The sequence below is a fragment of the Ceratotherium simum genome, chromosome 7 (genome assembly GCF_057802395.1).
Source record: "Ceratotherium simum simum isolate JZ-2026a chromosome 7, ASM5780239v1, whole genome shotgun sequence".
Classification (NCBI taxonomy): domain Eukaryota; kingdom Metazoa; phylum Chordata; class Mammalia; order Perissodactyla; family Rhinocerotidae; genus Ceratotherium; species Ceratotherium simum.
In genome coordinates this window covers 25228939-25240122 of record NC_141906.1, presented here as the reverse complement: position 1 = coordinate 25240122, position 11184 = coordinate 25228939, and the positions used below count along the sequence as shown (strand labels likewise).

Genomic DNA, 11184 nt, shown 5'->3' with positions numbered 1-11184 from the left:
GAATATTTAATTTACTATTACGTTCCAAGTGAATGTCAAGGTCATAGTGGTTTAAACCTTTGTTTAGACTCATCTTTGTGTTTTTGGATATTATTCCAGTTGCTAGCACAATTCATCATTGATGAAAATTTCTTGAATAATCTTGCCTAATATTTTGAGACTTCTTTCTTAAGACTAACATTCATTTCATCTGTGTTTTTCTTATTCAAAGTATCTTACATGTGTGATCCTCTGAGTATAACCATACCATCTCCCTCTCAACCCTCCACATACATACACACATTTAGGCCTATCAACGTCCTTGACCTATTTCCAGAGGAAGTTAAAATCTCACCATTTACAAACACAAGACTCCCCAGAACCTCCCAGCTGGTCTGAAACTCTTCACTTCCACACACCCCATTGCTCTGGGTATTAATTGGGTCCATGAAATTTACTAGTTTGTCTTTGAATAACTGTGGGGTAGAAGAAGACAGACATTTGAAGGAGGAATGCAAACATTATGTTCACTCCAACTCTGTGTTGAAGGTAAATGATCTTTGTAAGTCACCTATTATCTCTATTTGCACATCTGATAAAGGGTTTGCTCTTATCATGTACACACACATCTTTTCATATTTTAAGTCATGATAATAAGAGAAATTATCACAAACATACAGCAAGTGATGGCAAAGGTTATGCTCTAAATAAGTTAATCAGAGCAGCTCTTTCTGATAAGAGAACATGTAAAGAGGGAGTTCACTGAAGTATATGAGTGAGTCATACTGATATCATCACAGCTGAGAGAACAGCAGATATAAAATCACAGAAGTATAAGTGGTTTGGTGCTTTTAATACTGAGAATGTGCTTTTGGCATGGGAAGGAAAAAGCAGGATGAATGATGTGTCACACAAGGATAGTGGTAGAAAAAGCCTCAGGTCATCGTTTCATTCAAAGAAAGTAAAGGAAAATATCATTCATTGCACAGATGAGAATGGGATTTGTCATATGACATGAACCAGGCATAAAGTGTTTGAAATTATTGTGAAAGTCCTTTTTACCAGGTCACCAACCTTCTTTCCGTGTTTCACCACCTTTTTCATTTTGTCCTTCAATATTTTGGTCTTGACTCGTCCTTGACTTCTACACCAGAGTATCATTTTATTCCTACCTTTCTTACTTGATCCCCTTTTACCTTCCAAACTACGCAGGAATATGTGAGCAAGTCGAGCCTCAGAAGTCAGAATAGGTAGGACGGGCGAACAGCTGTGATGGCTTCAGGAATCCTGCTGAACATAAAGGAGGAGGTGACCCACCCTTTCTTCCTGGAGCTCATTACAGAACCCCTGAGCCTAGACTGCAGCCAAAGCTTCTGCTGAGTCTGTAAAACCCAAAACATCAAGGACTCCAAGATCAACCAAGAAGGAGAAAGCATGTGCTCTGGGTACAGAATCAGTTACCAGCTCAGGAACCTGTGGCCTAATCAGCACGTGGCCAGCGTAGTGGAGAGGCTCATCGAGGTCAAGTTGAGCCCAGAGGAGGAGCAGAAGAGAGATCTCTGTGTGCACCATGAAGAGAAACTCCTGCTCTTCCATAAAAAAGATGAGAAGGTCATTTTCTGGCTTTGTCAGCGGTCTCAGGAGCACAGTGGTCATCACACATTCCTCATGGAAGAGGTTGCCCAGGAATATCAGGTAAGAGACCAGGATGGAGGAAAGACAGTACAGAAAATGACACGATGAAAAATATGCACTTTGCATTGGACTTTAATTACCTTGTATCATAGCACTGAGGCCTCCGATCTTTTTTCTTCCTATGCTTACTGGCCAAGGTCTGAGGGCCATTTCTATACATTCCATCCTATTACAAAAAGATAAGCCTACAGTTCAGACTTTTGGCCAGAAGTAAATATTTTTCTATCTTGTGCTAGTAGGTGGAGATTTGGTGCCCAAGAAGAGCTCTCATTACCTCTGTGACCAGAAGGGTGAACTGAGGAGCTGGGTGTCTTGAGTTGTAAGTTCCTTCTTTACCTCAGGATCAGGTTTCTTCTTCCAGGACAAAGAGAATCAGTCTTCTCCTGGGGAGGGGACACTGACTTCAACCACCTGAGTCTTAAAGAATATCTCTACCATTTCAGTTTTTCTTCCAAGTGATGGATTCTCATTGCTTTTCTCACATTTTTACAAAATTTAGTCTCTGGAGATCAGTGTCATATCTTCTCCACTTATCCTTTATTCTGATGCTGAGAAAGCCCATATCTTGACTCTGGTTTGATTCCTCTCTCACAGGAGAAGCTCTAGGCAGCTCTGAGTGGCAGTGGGTGGAGCAACAGAAAACTGAGAAGATGGAAGCTGATGTCAGAGAAGAGAGAACTTCCTAGAAGGTAGGAGGAGACACTTCCTGAGGGAGTTAGACTAAAACCTGGGCAGGATTTTGCGTGTTAGTCACAAGGAGCTCCCTTCTTCTTTGTTTCCTAACAGTCGATTTGTCCAAAAGTCATTTGATTAGTCCTCTTCTTTATCCTTTCCCTGATAGGAGTGGGGGCTGAAAAGTGAACACGTCACAAATGAACACAGATATTTGGAGGGATGTATTCACATAGATGGACTCTCTGGTGAAGATGGCTAGTGAACTCTGCGTTCCTTTCCTGTCATGTTTTTGAACCTTTGACTCTTCTGTCTTCAGTGTTCAACTTTTGGCAGAGCACGTGGGTGGGAATCAGGAATAATGTATGAAGGCTTGACTGTCCTGGACAGCTGTCTAAAAGCTGAGCCACACCCAGCTATCCAACGTAGCTCGGGGTGGGTCTCAATAATGTAGATTTGAGGGCATTATTTTGATATGATAGAGAAAAAATAGTAGGAAAAGTCAACTTCCCCAAGATTGGCTCCCCTGCTTCTTATCTCACTTCCTTGTGAGAACTTCCCAAAGAAAATAGTTCTTTTTCTGGCCCCCATTCTTTGCCTGAGAACCTGAGTACCTCTCTCTCTTTCTCATTCCTGAAGAATCAAATAAAAAAATGGGACACAAAGTGTCCAGGCAGAGTTTAATCAACTGATAGGCCTTCTGGACTTTGAGGAGCAGAAGGAGTTGCTAAAGCTGGAGAATGAGGCGGGAGATGTTCGACACCACCTGTCTGAGGCTGAGAATGAGCTGGTCCAGCAGAGCCAGTTGGTGAGAGCTCTCATCTCGGATGTGGAACATCAGTTGTAGGGGTCAGCAATAGACATGCTGTAGGTAAGACTAGAAAAGAAGCCTCAGCATCTGAGATCTGAGAAAAATGAGGACTAGTTTCCTTCTCCTCTATATCGAAGGGCTCTCTCTGGTAGAGATGCTAAGATTCCTTGGCCATAAAGTTTCACTTTCCTGCATCTGTTTCAGAGATTATAGGAATAACTGAATGCATGAATAGCAGACGAACATCTCGTTTTTATTAATTTATCAAGTGCCTTGTAAAAATTTGACTTTGTAGAGAAGATCCACTGTGTCCAGTGATGTTCAATAAGCCCCTGTTATCCAAGGTCTATGTTAGGCATTTATCAGGTACCCCTTCATGATCCAGCTTAGTCACAGACAAACAAATGTTCTTTGGATTCAAGAGTATTTTTTCTTTTTTCCTCATAGAATGAGTTGAGATTTTCCCCCAGTTTCTCCATTTCTTGAAAAAACATTTGTGAGAGACTGTTATTATTATTATTTTTTTCATTGTGGCAACATTGGTTTATAATATTCTACAAATTTCAGGTGTACATCATTATACTTCTATTTCTTTATAAGTTACATCATGTTCACCATCCAAAGACTAATTACAATCCATCACCACACACAAGTGCCTAATTGTCCCTTTCCCCCCCACCCTCCCCTCTTCACCTCTGGTAACCACCAATCCAATCTCTGTCTCTGTTTGTTTGTTGTGGTTTTTATCTTCTACCTACGAGTGAGATCATGCAGTATTTGACCTTCACCCTCTGACCATTTTCGCTTAGCATAATACCCTCAGTGTCCATCCATATCATCACAAATGGCTAGATTTCATCGTTTCTTATGGCTGAGTAGTATTCCATTGTGTATATATACCACATTTTCTTTATCCATTTGTCCCTTGATGGGCAACTTAGGCTGCTTCCAAGTCTTTGCTATTGTGAATAACGCTGCAATGAACACAGGGGTGCATGTGTCTTTATGCATTGGTGTTTTCATGTCCTTTGGAAAACTACTCAGCCGTGGAATAGCTGGATCGTATGGTAGTTCTATTCTCAATATTTTGAGAAATCTCCATACTGTTTTCCACAGTGGCTGCACCAGTTTGCACTCCCATCAGCCATGTCTGAGAGTTCCCTTCTCTCCACAACCTCTCCAGCACTTGTTGTTTCCTGTGTTGTTAATTATAGCCATTCTGACAGGCAGGAGGTGATATCTCATTGTGGTTTTGATTTGCATTTCCCTGATAGCTGATGATGTTGAACATCTTTTCATGTGCCTGTTGGCCGTCTGTATATCTTCTTTGGAGAAATTTCTGTTCAGGTCTTTTGACCATTTTTTAATTGAGTTGTTAGTTCTTTTGTTGTTGAGATGCGTGAATCCTCTATATATTTTGGATATTAACCCCTTATTAGATACATGCTTTGCAAATATCTTCTCCCATTCCTTAAGTTGTCTTTTCATTTTGTTGATGGTTTCCTTTGCTGTGCAGAAGGTTTTTAGTCTGATGTAGTCCCATTTGTTTATTTTTTCTATTGTTTCCTTTGCCCCGTCAGACACGATACTTGAAAATATGTTGCTAAAACCGATGTCAAAGAGCATACTGCCTATGTTTTCTTCTAGAAGTTTCATGACTTCAGGTCTTACACTCGTCTTTAATCCATTTTGAGTTAATTTTTGGGTATGCTGTAAGATCATGGTCTACCTTCAGTTTTTTCCATTTGGCTATCCAGTTTTCCCAACACCATTTGTTGAAGAGACTTTCTTTTCTCCACTGTATGTTCTTGGCTCCCTTGTCGAAATTTAGCTCTCCATAGATGTGTGGGTTTATTTCTGGGCTCTCGATTCTGTTCCATTGTTCTATGTGTCTGTTTTTGTGCCAGTACCATGGTGTTTTGGTTACTATACCTTTGTAGTATATTTAGAAGTCAAGGACTGTGATACTTCCAGCTTTGTTCTTTGTTCTCAGGATTCCTTTGGCTATTCAGGGTCTTTTGTTGTTCCATATAAATTTTAGAATTCTTTGTTCTATTTCTGTGAAAAATGTTGTTGGAACTTTGATAGGGATTGCATTGAATCTATAGATTGCCTTAAGAAGTATTGACATTTTAACTATGTTAATTCTTCCAATCCAAGAGCATGGAATATCTCTCCATTTCTTTGTGTCTTCTTCAATTCTTTTAACAAAGTTTTATAGTTTTCAGTGTACAGATCTTTCACCTCTTTGATTAAGTTTATTACTGGGTATTTTATTCTTTTTGTTGCAATTGTAAATGGGATGGTATTCTTAATTTCTCTTTCTGCTACTTCATTGTTAGCCTATAGAAATGCAACTTATTTTTATATGTTGATTTTGTATCCTGCAAATTTACTGTTTTCATTTATTACTTCTAAAAGCTTTTTGGTGGATTCTTTAAGGTTTTCAATAAATAAAATCATGTCATCTGCCAATAGTAACAGTTTCACTTCTTCCTTTCCAATTTGTATCCATTTTACTTCTTTTTGTTGCCTGATTGCTCTGGCTAGGACTTCCAATACTATGTTAAATAGGAGTGGTGAAAGTGGGCATCCTTGTCTGGTTCCTGTTCTTAGAGGGATAGTTTTTAGTTTTTCACCATTGAGGATAATATTAGCTGTGAGTTTGTCATACATGGTCTTTATTATGTTGTGGTACTTTCCTTCTATACCCATTTTATTCAAAGTTTTTTTTTTTTATCATAAATGGATGATGTCTCTTGTCAAATGCTTTCTCTGCATCTATTGAGATGATCATGTGATTTTTATTCTTCATTTTGTTAATTTGTTGTATCACTTTGATTGATTTGTTATGTTGAACCATCCATGCATCCCTGAAATAAATCCCACTTGATCATGATATATGATCTTTTTAATGTTTTGTTGTATTCGATTTGCTAGTATTTTGTTCAGGATTTTTGCATTGATGTTCATCAGTGATGCTGAGCTGTAATTTTCTTTTTTGTATTGTCCTTTTGGTATCAGAGTAATTTTGGCTTCATAGAATGAGTTAGGAAGCTTCTCCTCCTCTTCAATTTTTTGGAAGAGATTGAGAAGTAGAAGTATTTAGTCTTCTTTGAATGTTTGGTAGAATTCACCAAGGAAGCCGTCTGGTCCTGGGCTTTTATTTTTTGGGAATTTTTGAATACTGTTTTGATCTCCTTACTGGTGATTGGTCTGTTCAAATTCTCTATTTCTTCTTGATTCAGTTTTGGAAGTTTGTATGTTCATAACAATTTATCCATTTCTTCTAGATTATCCAATTTGTTGGCATATAGCTTTTCATAGTGTTCTCTTTTCATCTTTTGTTTCTTTGATGTGTCCATTGTAATTTCTCCTCTTTCATTTCTGATTTTATTTATATGAACTTCTCTCTTTTTTTTTCTTGGTGAGTCTAGCTAAAGGTTTGTCAATTTTGTTTATCTTTTCAAAGAACAAGCTCTTTGTTTCATTGATTTTTTCTAATTTTTTTTTTTAGTCTCTATTTCATTTATTTCTTCTCTGATTTTTATTGTTTCCCTCCTTCTACTGATTTTGGGCTTTGTTTGTTCTTCTTTTTCCATTTCCTTTAGGTGCATTTTTAGATTATTTATTTGAGATTTTTCTTGTTTATTGCCATAGGCCTGTATTGCTATAAACTTTCCTCTTAGAACCGCTTTTGCTCTATCCTATAAATTCTGGCATGTAATATTTTCATTTTCATTTGTCTCCAGGTATTTTTTTATTTCTCTTGATTTCTTCATTGACTCAATTGTTGTTCAGTAGCATTTTTTTTAGTCTCCACATATTTGTTCCTTTTCTGATTTTCTTCCTATAGTTGATTTCTAGTTTCATACCACTCCAGTCAGAAAAGGTGCTTGGTATTATTTCAATCTTCTTATATTTATGGAGACTTATTTTGTGGCCTAATATGTGATCAATCCTGGAGAATGTTCCATGTGCATTTGAAAAGAATGTGTATTCTTTGATTTTTGGATGGAATGTTCTATATGTATCTCGTAAGTCCATCTGGTCTATTGTGGCATTTAAGGCCAATGTTTCTTTATTGATCTTCTGTTTGGATGATCTATTCATTGGTGTAAGGGGAGTGTTAACTTCCCCTGCTATTATTGTATTACTTTCTATTTCTCCTTTTATGTCTGTTAACAATTGCTTTATATATTTAGGTGTTCCTACATCGAGTGCATAGATATATACGAATGTTATATCCTCTTGTTGATTTGTTCTCTTGATCATTATGTAGTGCCCTTCTTTTTCTCTTACAGTTTTTGTTTTAAAGTCTATTTTGTCTGATATGAGTTTACCTGACTCATCTTTTTTTCATTGCCATTTGCATGGAGTATCTTTTTCCATCCTTCTACTTTCAGTTTGTGAGTGTCTTTAGGTCTGAAGTGTGTCTCTTGTATGAAGCATACATATTGGTCTTGTTTTTTTATCCAATCAGCCACCCTATGCCTTTTGATTGGAGCATTTAGTCCACTGACATTTAAAGTAGCTATTCATAAGTATGTGCTTACTGCCATTTTTTTTACTTTTTTCTGGGTGTTTTAGTAGTTTTTCTCTGTTTCTTTCTTCTTCTCTTGCTCTCTTCCTTTGTGGTTTGATGTCTTTCTTTAGTATTATGTTTGGGTTCCTTTCTCATAGGTTTTTGTGTATTTGTTATAGGCTTCTGGTTTGTGGTTACCATGAGGTTCATATATAATAACCTATATTACATATTATAATATATATTATTGTATATAGCAATCTATATTAAGTTGATGGTCTCTTTAGTTTGACCTCTTTCTAAAAGCTCTCCTCTTTTACTCCCCTCCTCCCACATTTTATGTTTTTGATATCATATCTAAATTATTTTTTTTAGTGCATTTGTATCCGTTACCCTCTTATCGTGGAAATAGATAATTTTTCCTATTTGGTCCTCTCTTCTCCCTGTAAATAAGTCCCTTTAACATTTCTTGAGGGACTGTTTCCTTGGAGATAATTTCCTTTAACTTGCTTGTCTGGGAAACTCTTTATCTCTCCTTCCATTCTGAATGATAACCTTGCTGAGTAGAATATTCTTGCATATAGGTTTTTTCCTTTTATCACTTTAAATATATCGTGCCATTCTCTTCTAGCCTATAAGGTTTCTGCTGAGAAGTCAGCTGATAGCATTATGGGGTTTCCTTTGTATGTAACTTGTTGCCTTCTCTTGTGGCTTTTAGGATTCTCTCTTTATCTTTAATTCTGGTAATTTTAATTATGATGTGTCTTGGTGTGGGCCTCTTTGAATTAATATTTTTTGGTGCTCTATGTGCTTCCTGTACCTGGATGTCTGTTTCCTTCCTTAGGTTAGGGAAATTTTCAGCTATTATTTCTTCAAATAGGTTATCTCCCCCTTTATTTCTCTCTTCTCTTTCTAGGACATCTATGACACGGACGTTAGTGCACTTGGTGTTGTCCCAGAGGTCCCTTAGACTGTCCTCTCTCTTTTTAATTCTTTTTTCTTTTATCTATTCAGCTTGGGTGATTTCATCTAGTCATTTGTCCAGCTCACTGATCCGCTCTTCTGTTTTCTATACTCTGCTTTTGTGTCCCTCTAGTGAATTTTTCATTTCCAGTATTGTATTCTTCATTTCTGATTGGTTCTTTTTTATATTTTCCATTTCTTTGTTGATTCTCTCACTGAGTTCATCCAGTCTTCTCTCAAGATCAGTGGGCATCCTTATGACTTTGTTTGAACTCTCTGTCAGGTAGATTGCTCATTTCTGCGTCATTTAGTTCCTTTTCTGGGGTTTTGTCCTGTTCCTTTACTTGGAACATAATCCTTTGCCTCCTCATTTCAGCTCTTTCTCTGTCCTTTATCTTTGTGTTAGTTAGGTCAGCTGTGTCTCCTGATCTTGGAGAGGTGACCTTATGTATGTGATGCTTTATGAGGCCCAGGAGTGCACTTCCTTCTCATCAGCAGATCTGTATGTTGCAGGAATGACCCCGGTGTGGTCTACATGTGTCCTTCTGTTGTGGGAGGGTTCTTCTTGCTGTAGGTGCCCAGGGAGGCTTAGGTGTTCCCTTGGCTGGCTGGTTGTAATGCTCAGCTGTGCGTGGTTGTTGTGGACCCTTCAGTCTCTTTATCGAGTGTGGGGAGCCCCAGCACAGTTGGTTGCAAGATCTAATAGCACATTATTGTTTCAGTTTTTCTATTAAGTGAGTAGGTCCCCAGCAGGGCTGATTGTCGGGCTCAGGGGCTTACAATTGCTATAGGCCTCTTGTCTATAAGACTCTTGTCAGCTCTCTGACAATTGCAGCTGGGTGGGGCTGGCCCCAGGCACAGAAGCACCAATTGTTTCAGGCTTTGGAAGGTGGGTCCAATCCCCTATGTGGCTGTTTGAGAAACACAAGTCTTCTGCAGCTGACAAACCCCACCACCCACAGGGCCACACACAGAGTCCACACAGCCCAGCCCCATACATGTGCCCTGAACCCCTGAAGCAGGCCCACTCATCCCACTGCAGAGGCCCTCCACCCACTCCTCATGCATGCCCTTTCCTACTGAGGTGGACCCACTCACCAGGCTGCAGAGAGTTCAGGCACCTCAAGTTGCCTGAGGGCTTGTTGTTGGGTAGGGCCAGTCTCTAGCCCATATTCTTTGCCTTGGACAGCTGGACTAAATCAGTGCTCTAGTGGGAGGGGCAGACCTTGTGCAAGCAGGCCACAGGGAGAACTCCAATGGTATCTGCCAGCATCTGTGTCAACACGCCCACACCAGGTCACAACATTGGCCACTGCCAATGTCCCAGTCCCTGGAGAGGTCTCACCTGTCATGGAGATGCACCCAGAGCCTATCAGGTGAATCTCTTTTCACCAAAGGACTGTGCACCTTTCTGTCTGGTGATTTTAAGTTGCTTTCCGAAATGGGTGAATTTGTGCTTGGCCCTTTAAGAGCTGGCTTTAATTTCTTTCTGTCCCAGCTTTTCTGGGGGTATTCCTGGTTGTTGTTAGCAGCCAGCAAAGCCAGATGTTATGACGCTTGTCTCAGTTGTGTTGGGAACAAAAACTGCTTATAGCGGCAATGCTCCTCAGCTCAGGCCCCTCACTCTTCCACTGAAGGCTGTGGACCTTTGGATTGCTCCTGGGCAGCCATGAAGCATTGCATTCACAAGCAATTGCAGCTTGTGAAGTTGGCATTTTTTTTCTCTCCAGAAGGGAATTTCTGCCTCTTCCAGCTCACTTACGGCTGTTGTTTGTTGCAGGGGTTCCTCTTATCCAATTTTCTGTTCTCTCAGGGGTAATTGTTCCAAAAGTAGTTGTAGGTCTTCTGTGTCCATGGGAGGAGGTGAATTCAGAGTCTGAATATGCCGCCATCTTGACTTTCCCTCCAAGACTGTTATTATTTATTCTTTAAATATTCAGTAACATTCACGATCGAAGACATCTCACTTGGCTTTTCTTTTGGAAAGGTTTAAAATAATTTTTTTTGACTTGTATTAGCTTCATTTTGATTTTTTATAGTTCTTGAGTCAGTTTTTGGTAGTGTAGGTCTTTGTAGAGATTTACCATTTTGTCCAAGTTGTCTGATTTGTAGACGTAAATTTAATCATAATAGTCTCTTATGAATCCTTTAATTTCTACAGCACTCACAGTAATGTCCTCTCTTTTATTCTTGATTTGAGTGATTTGCTTTTTCACTCTTTTTCTTGGCCAGTTTAGTTATTTTGGTCAATTTTATTCATTTTTTCAAGAAAAAACTTTATTATTTCATTGAATTTATCTATTTTTTAACCTTTCTATATCACTTATTTCTGCTTTCACTTTTAATGTTCTTTGTGCATTGTGTGCAAATGTAGGAGCACATTTGTGTATGTGTGTGTGATGGGTTTAGTTTGTTGTTCATTTTCTAGATTTTTTTTTAAGTGGGAACTTAGATCATTGATTTTAGACCATCTTTTCTGATATAGTATTTAATGATAAATGCATTGCTTTAGCTGTATTCCATATATTTTGATTATTTA

At 38.7% G+C, this 11184-nt stretch overlaps 1 pseudogene; it reads left to right on the top strand.

The window, feature by feature from the left end:
• Positions 1 to 1251: 1251 nt before the first annotated feature.
• LOC106800083 (tripartite motif-containing protein 5 pseudogene) lies at positions 1252 to 3217 on the top strand (annotated as a pseudogene).
• Positions 3218 to 11184: the final 7967 nt, after the last annotated feature.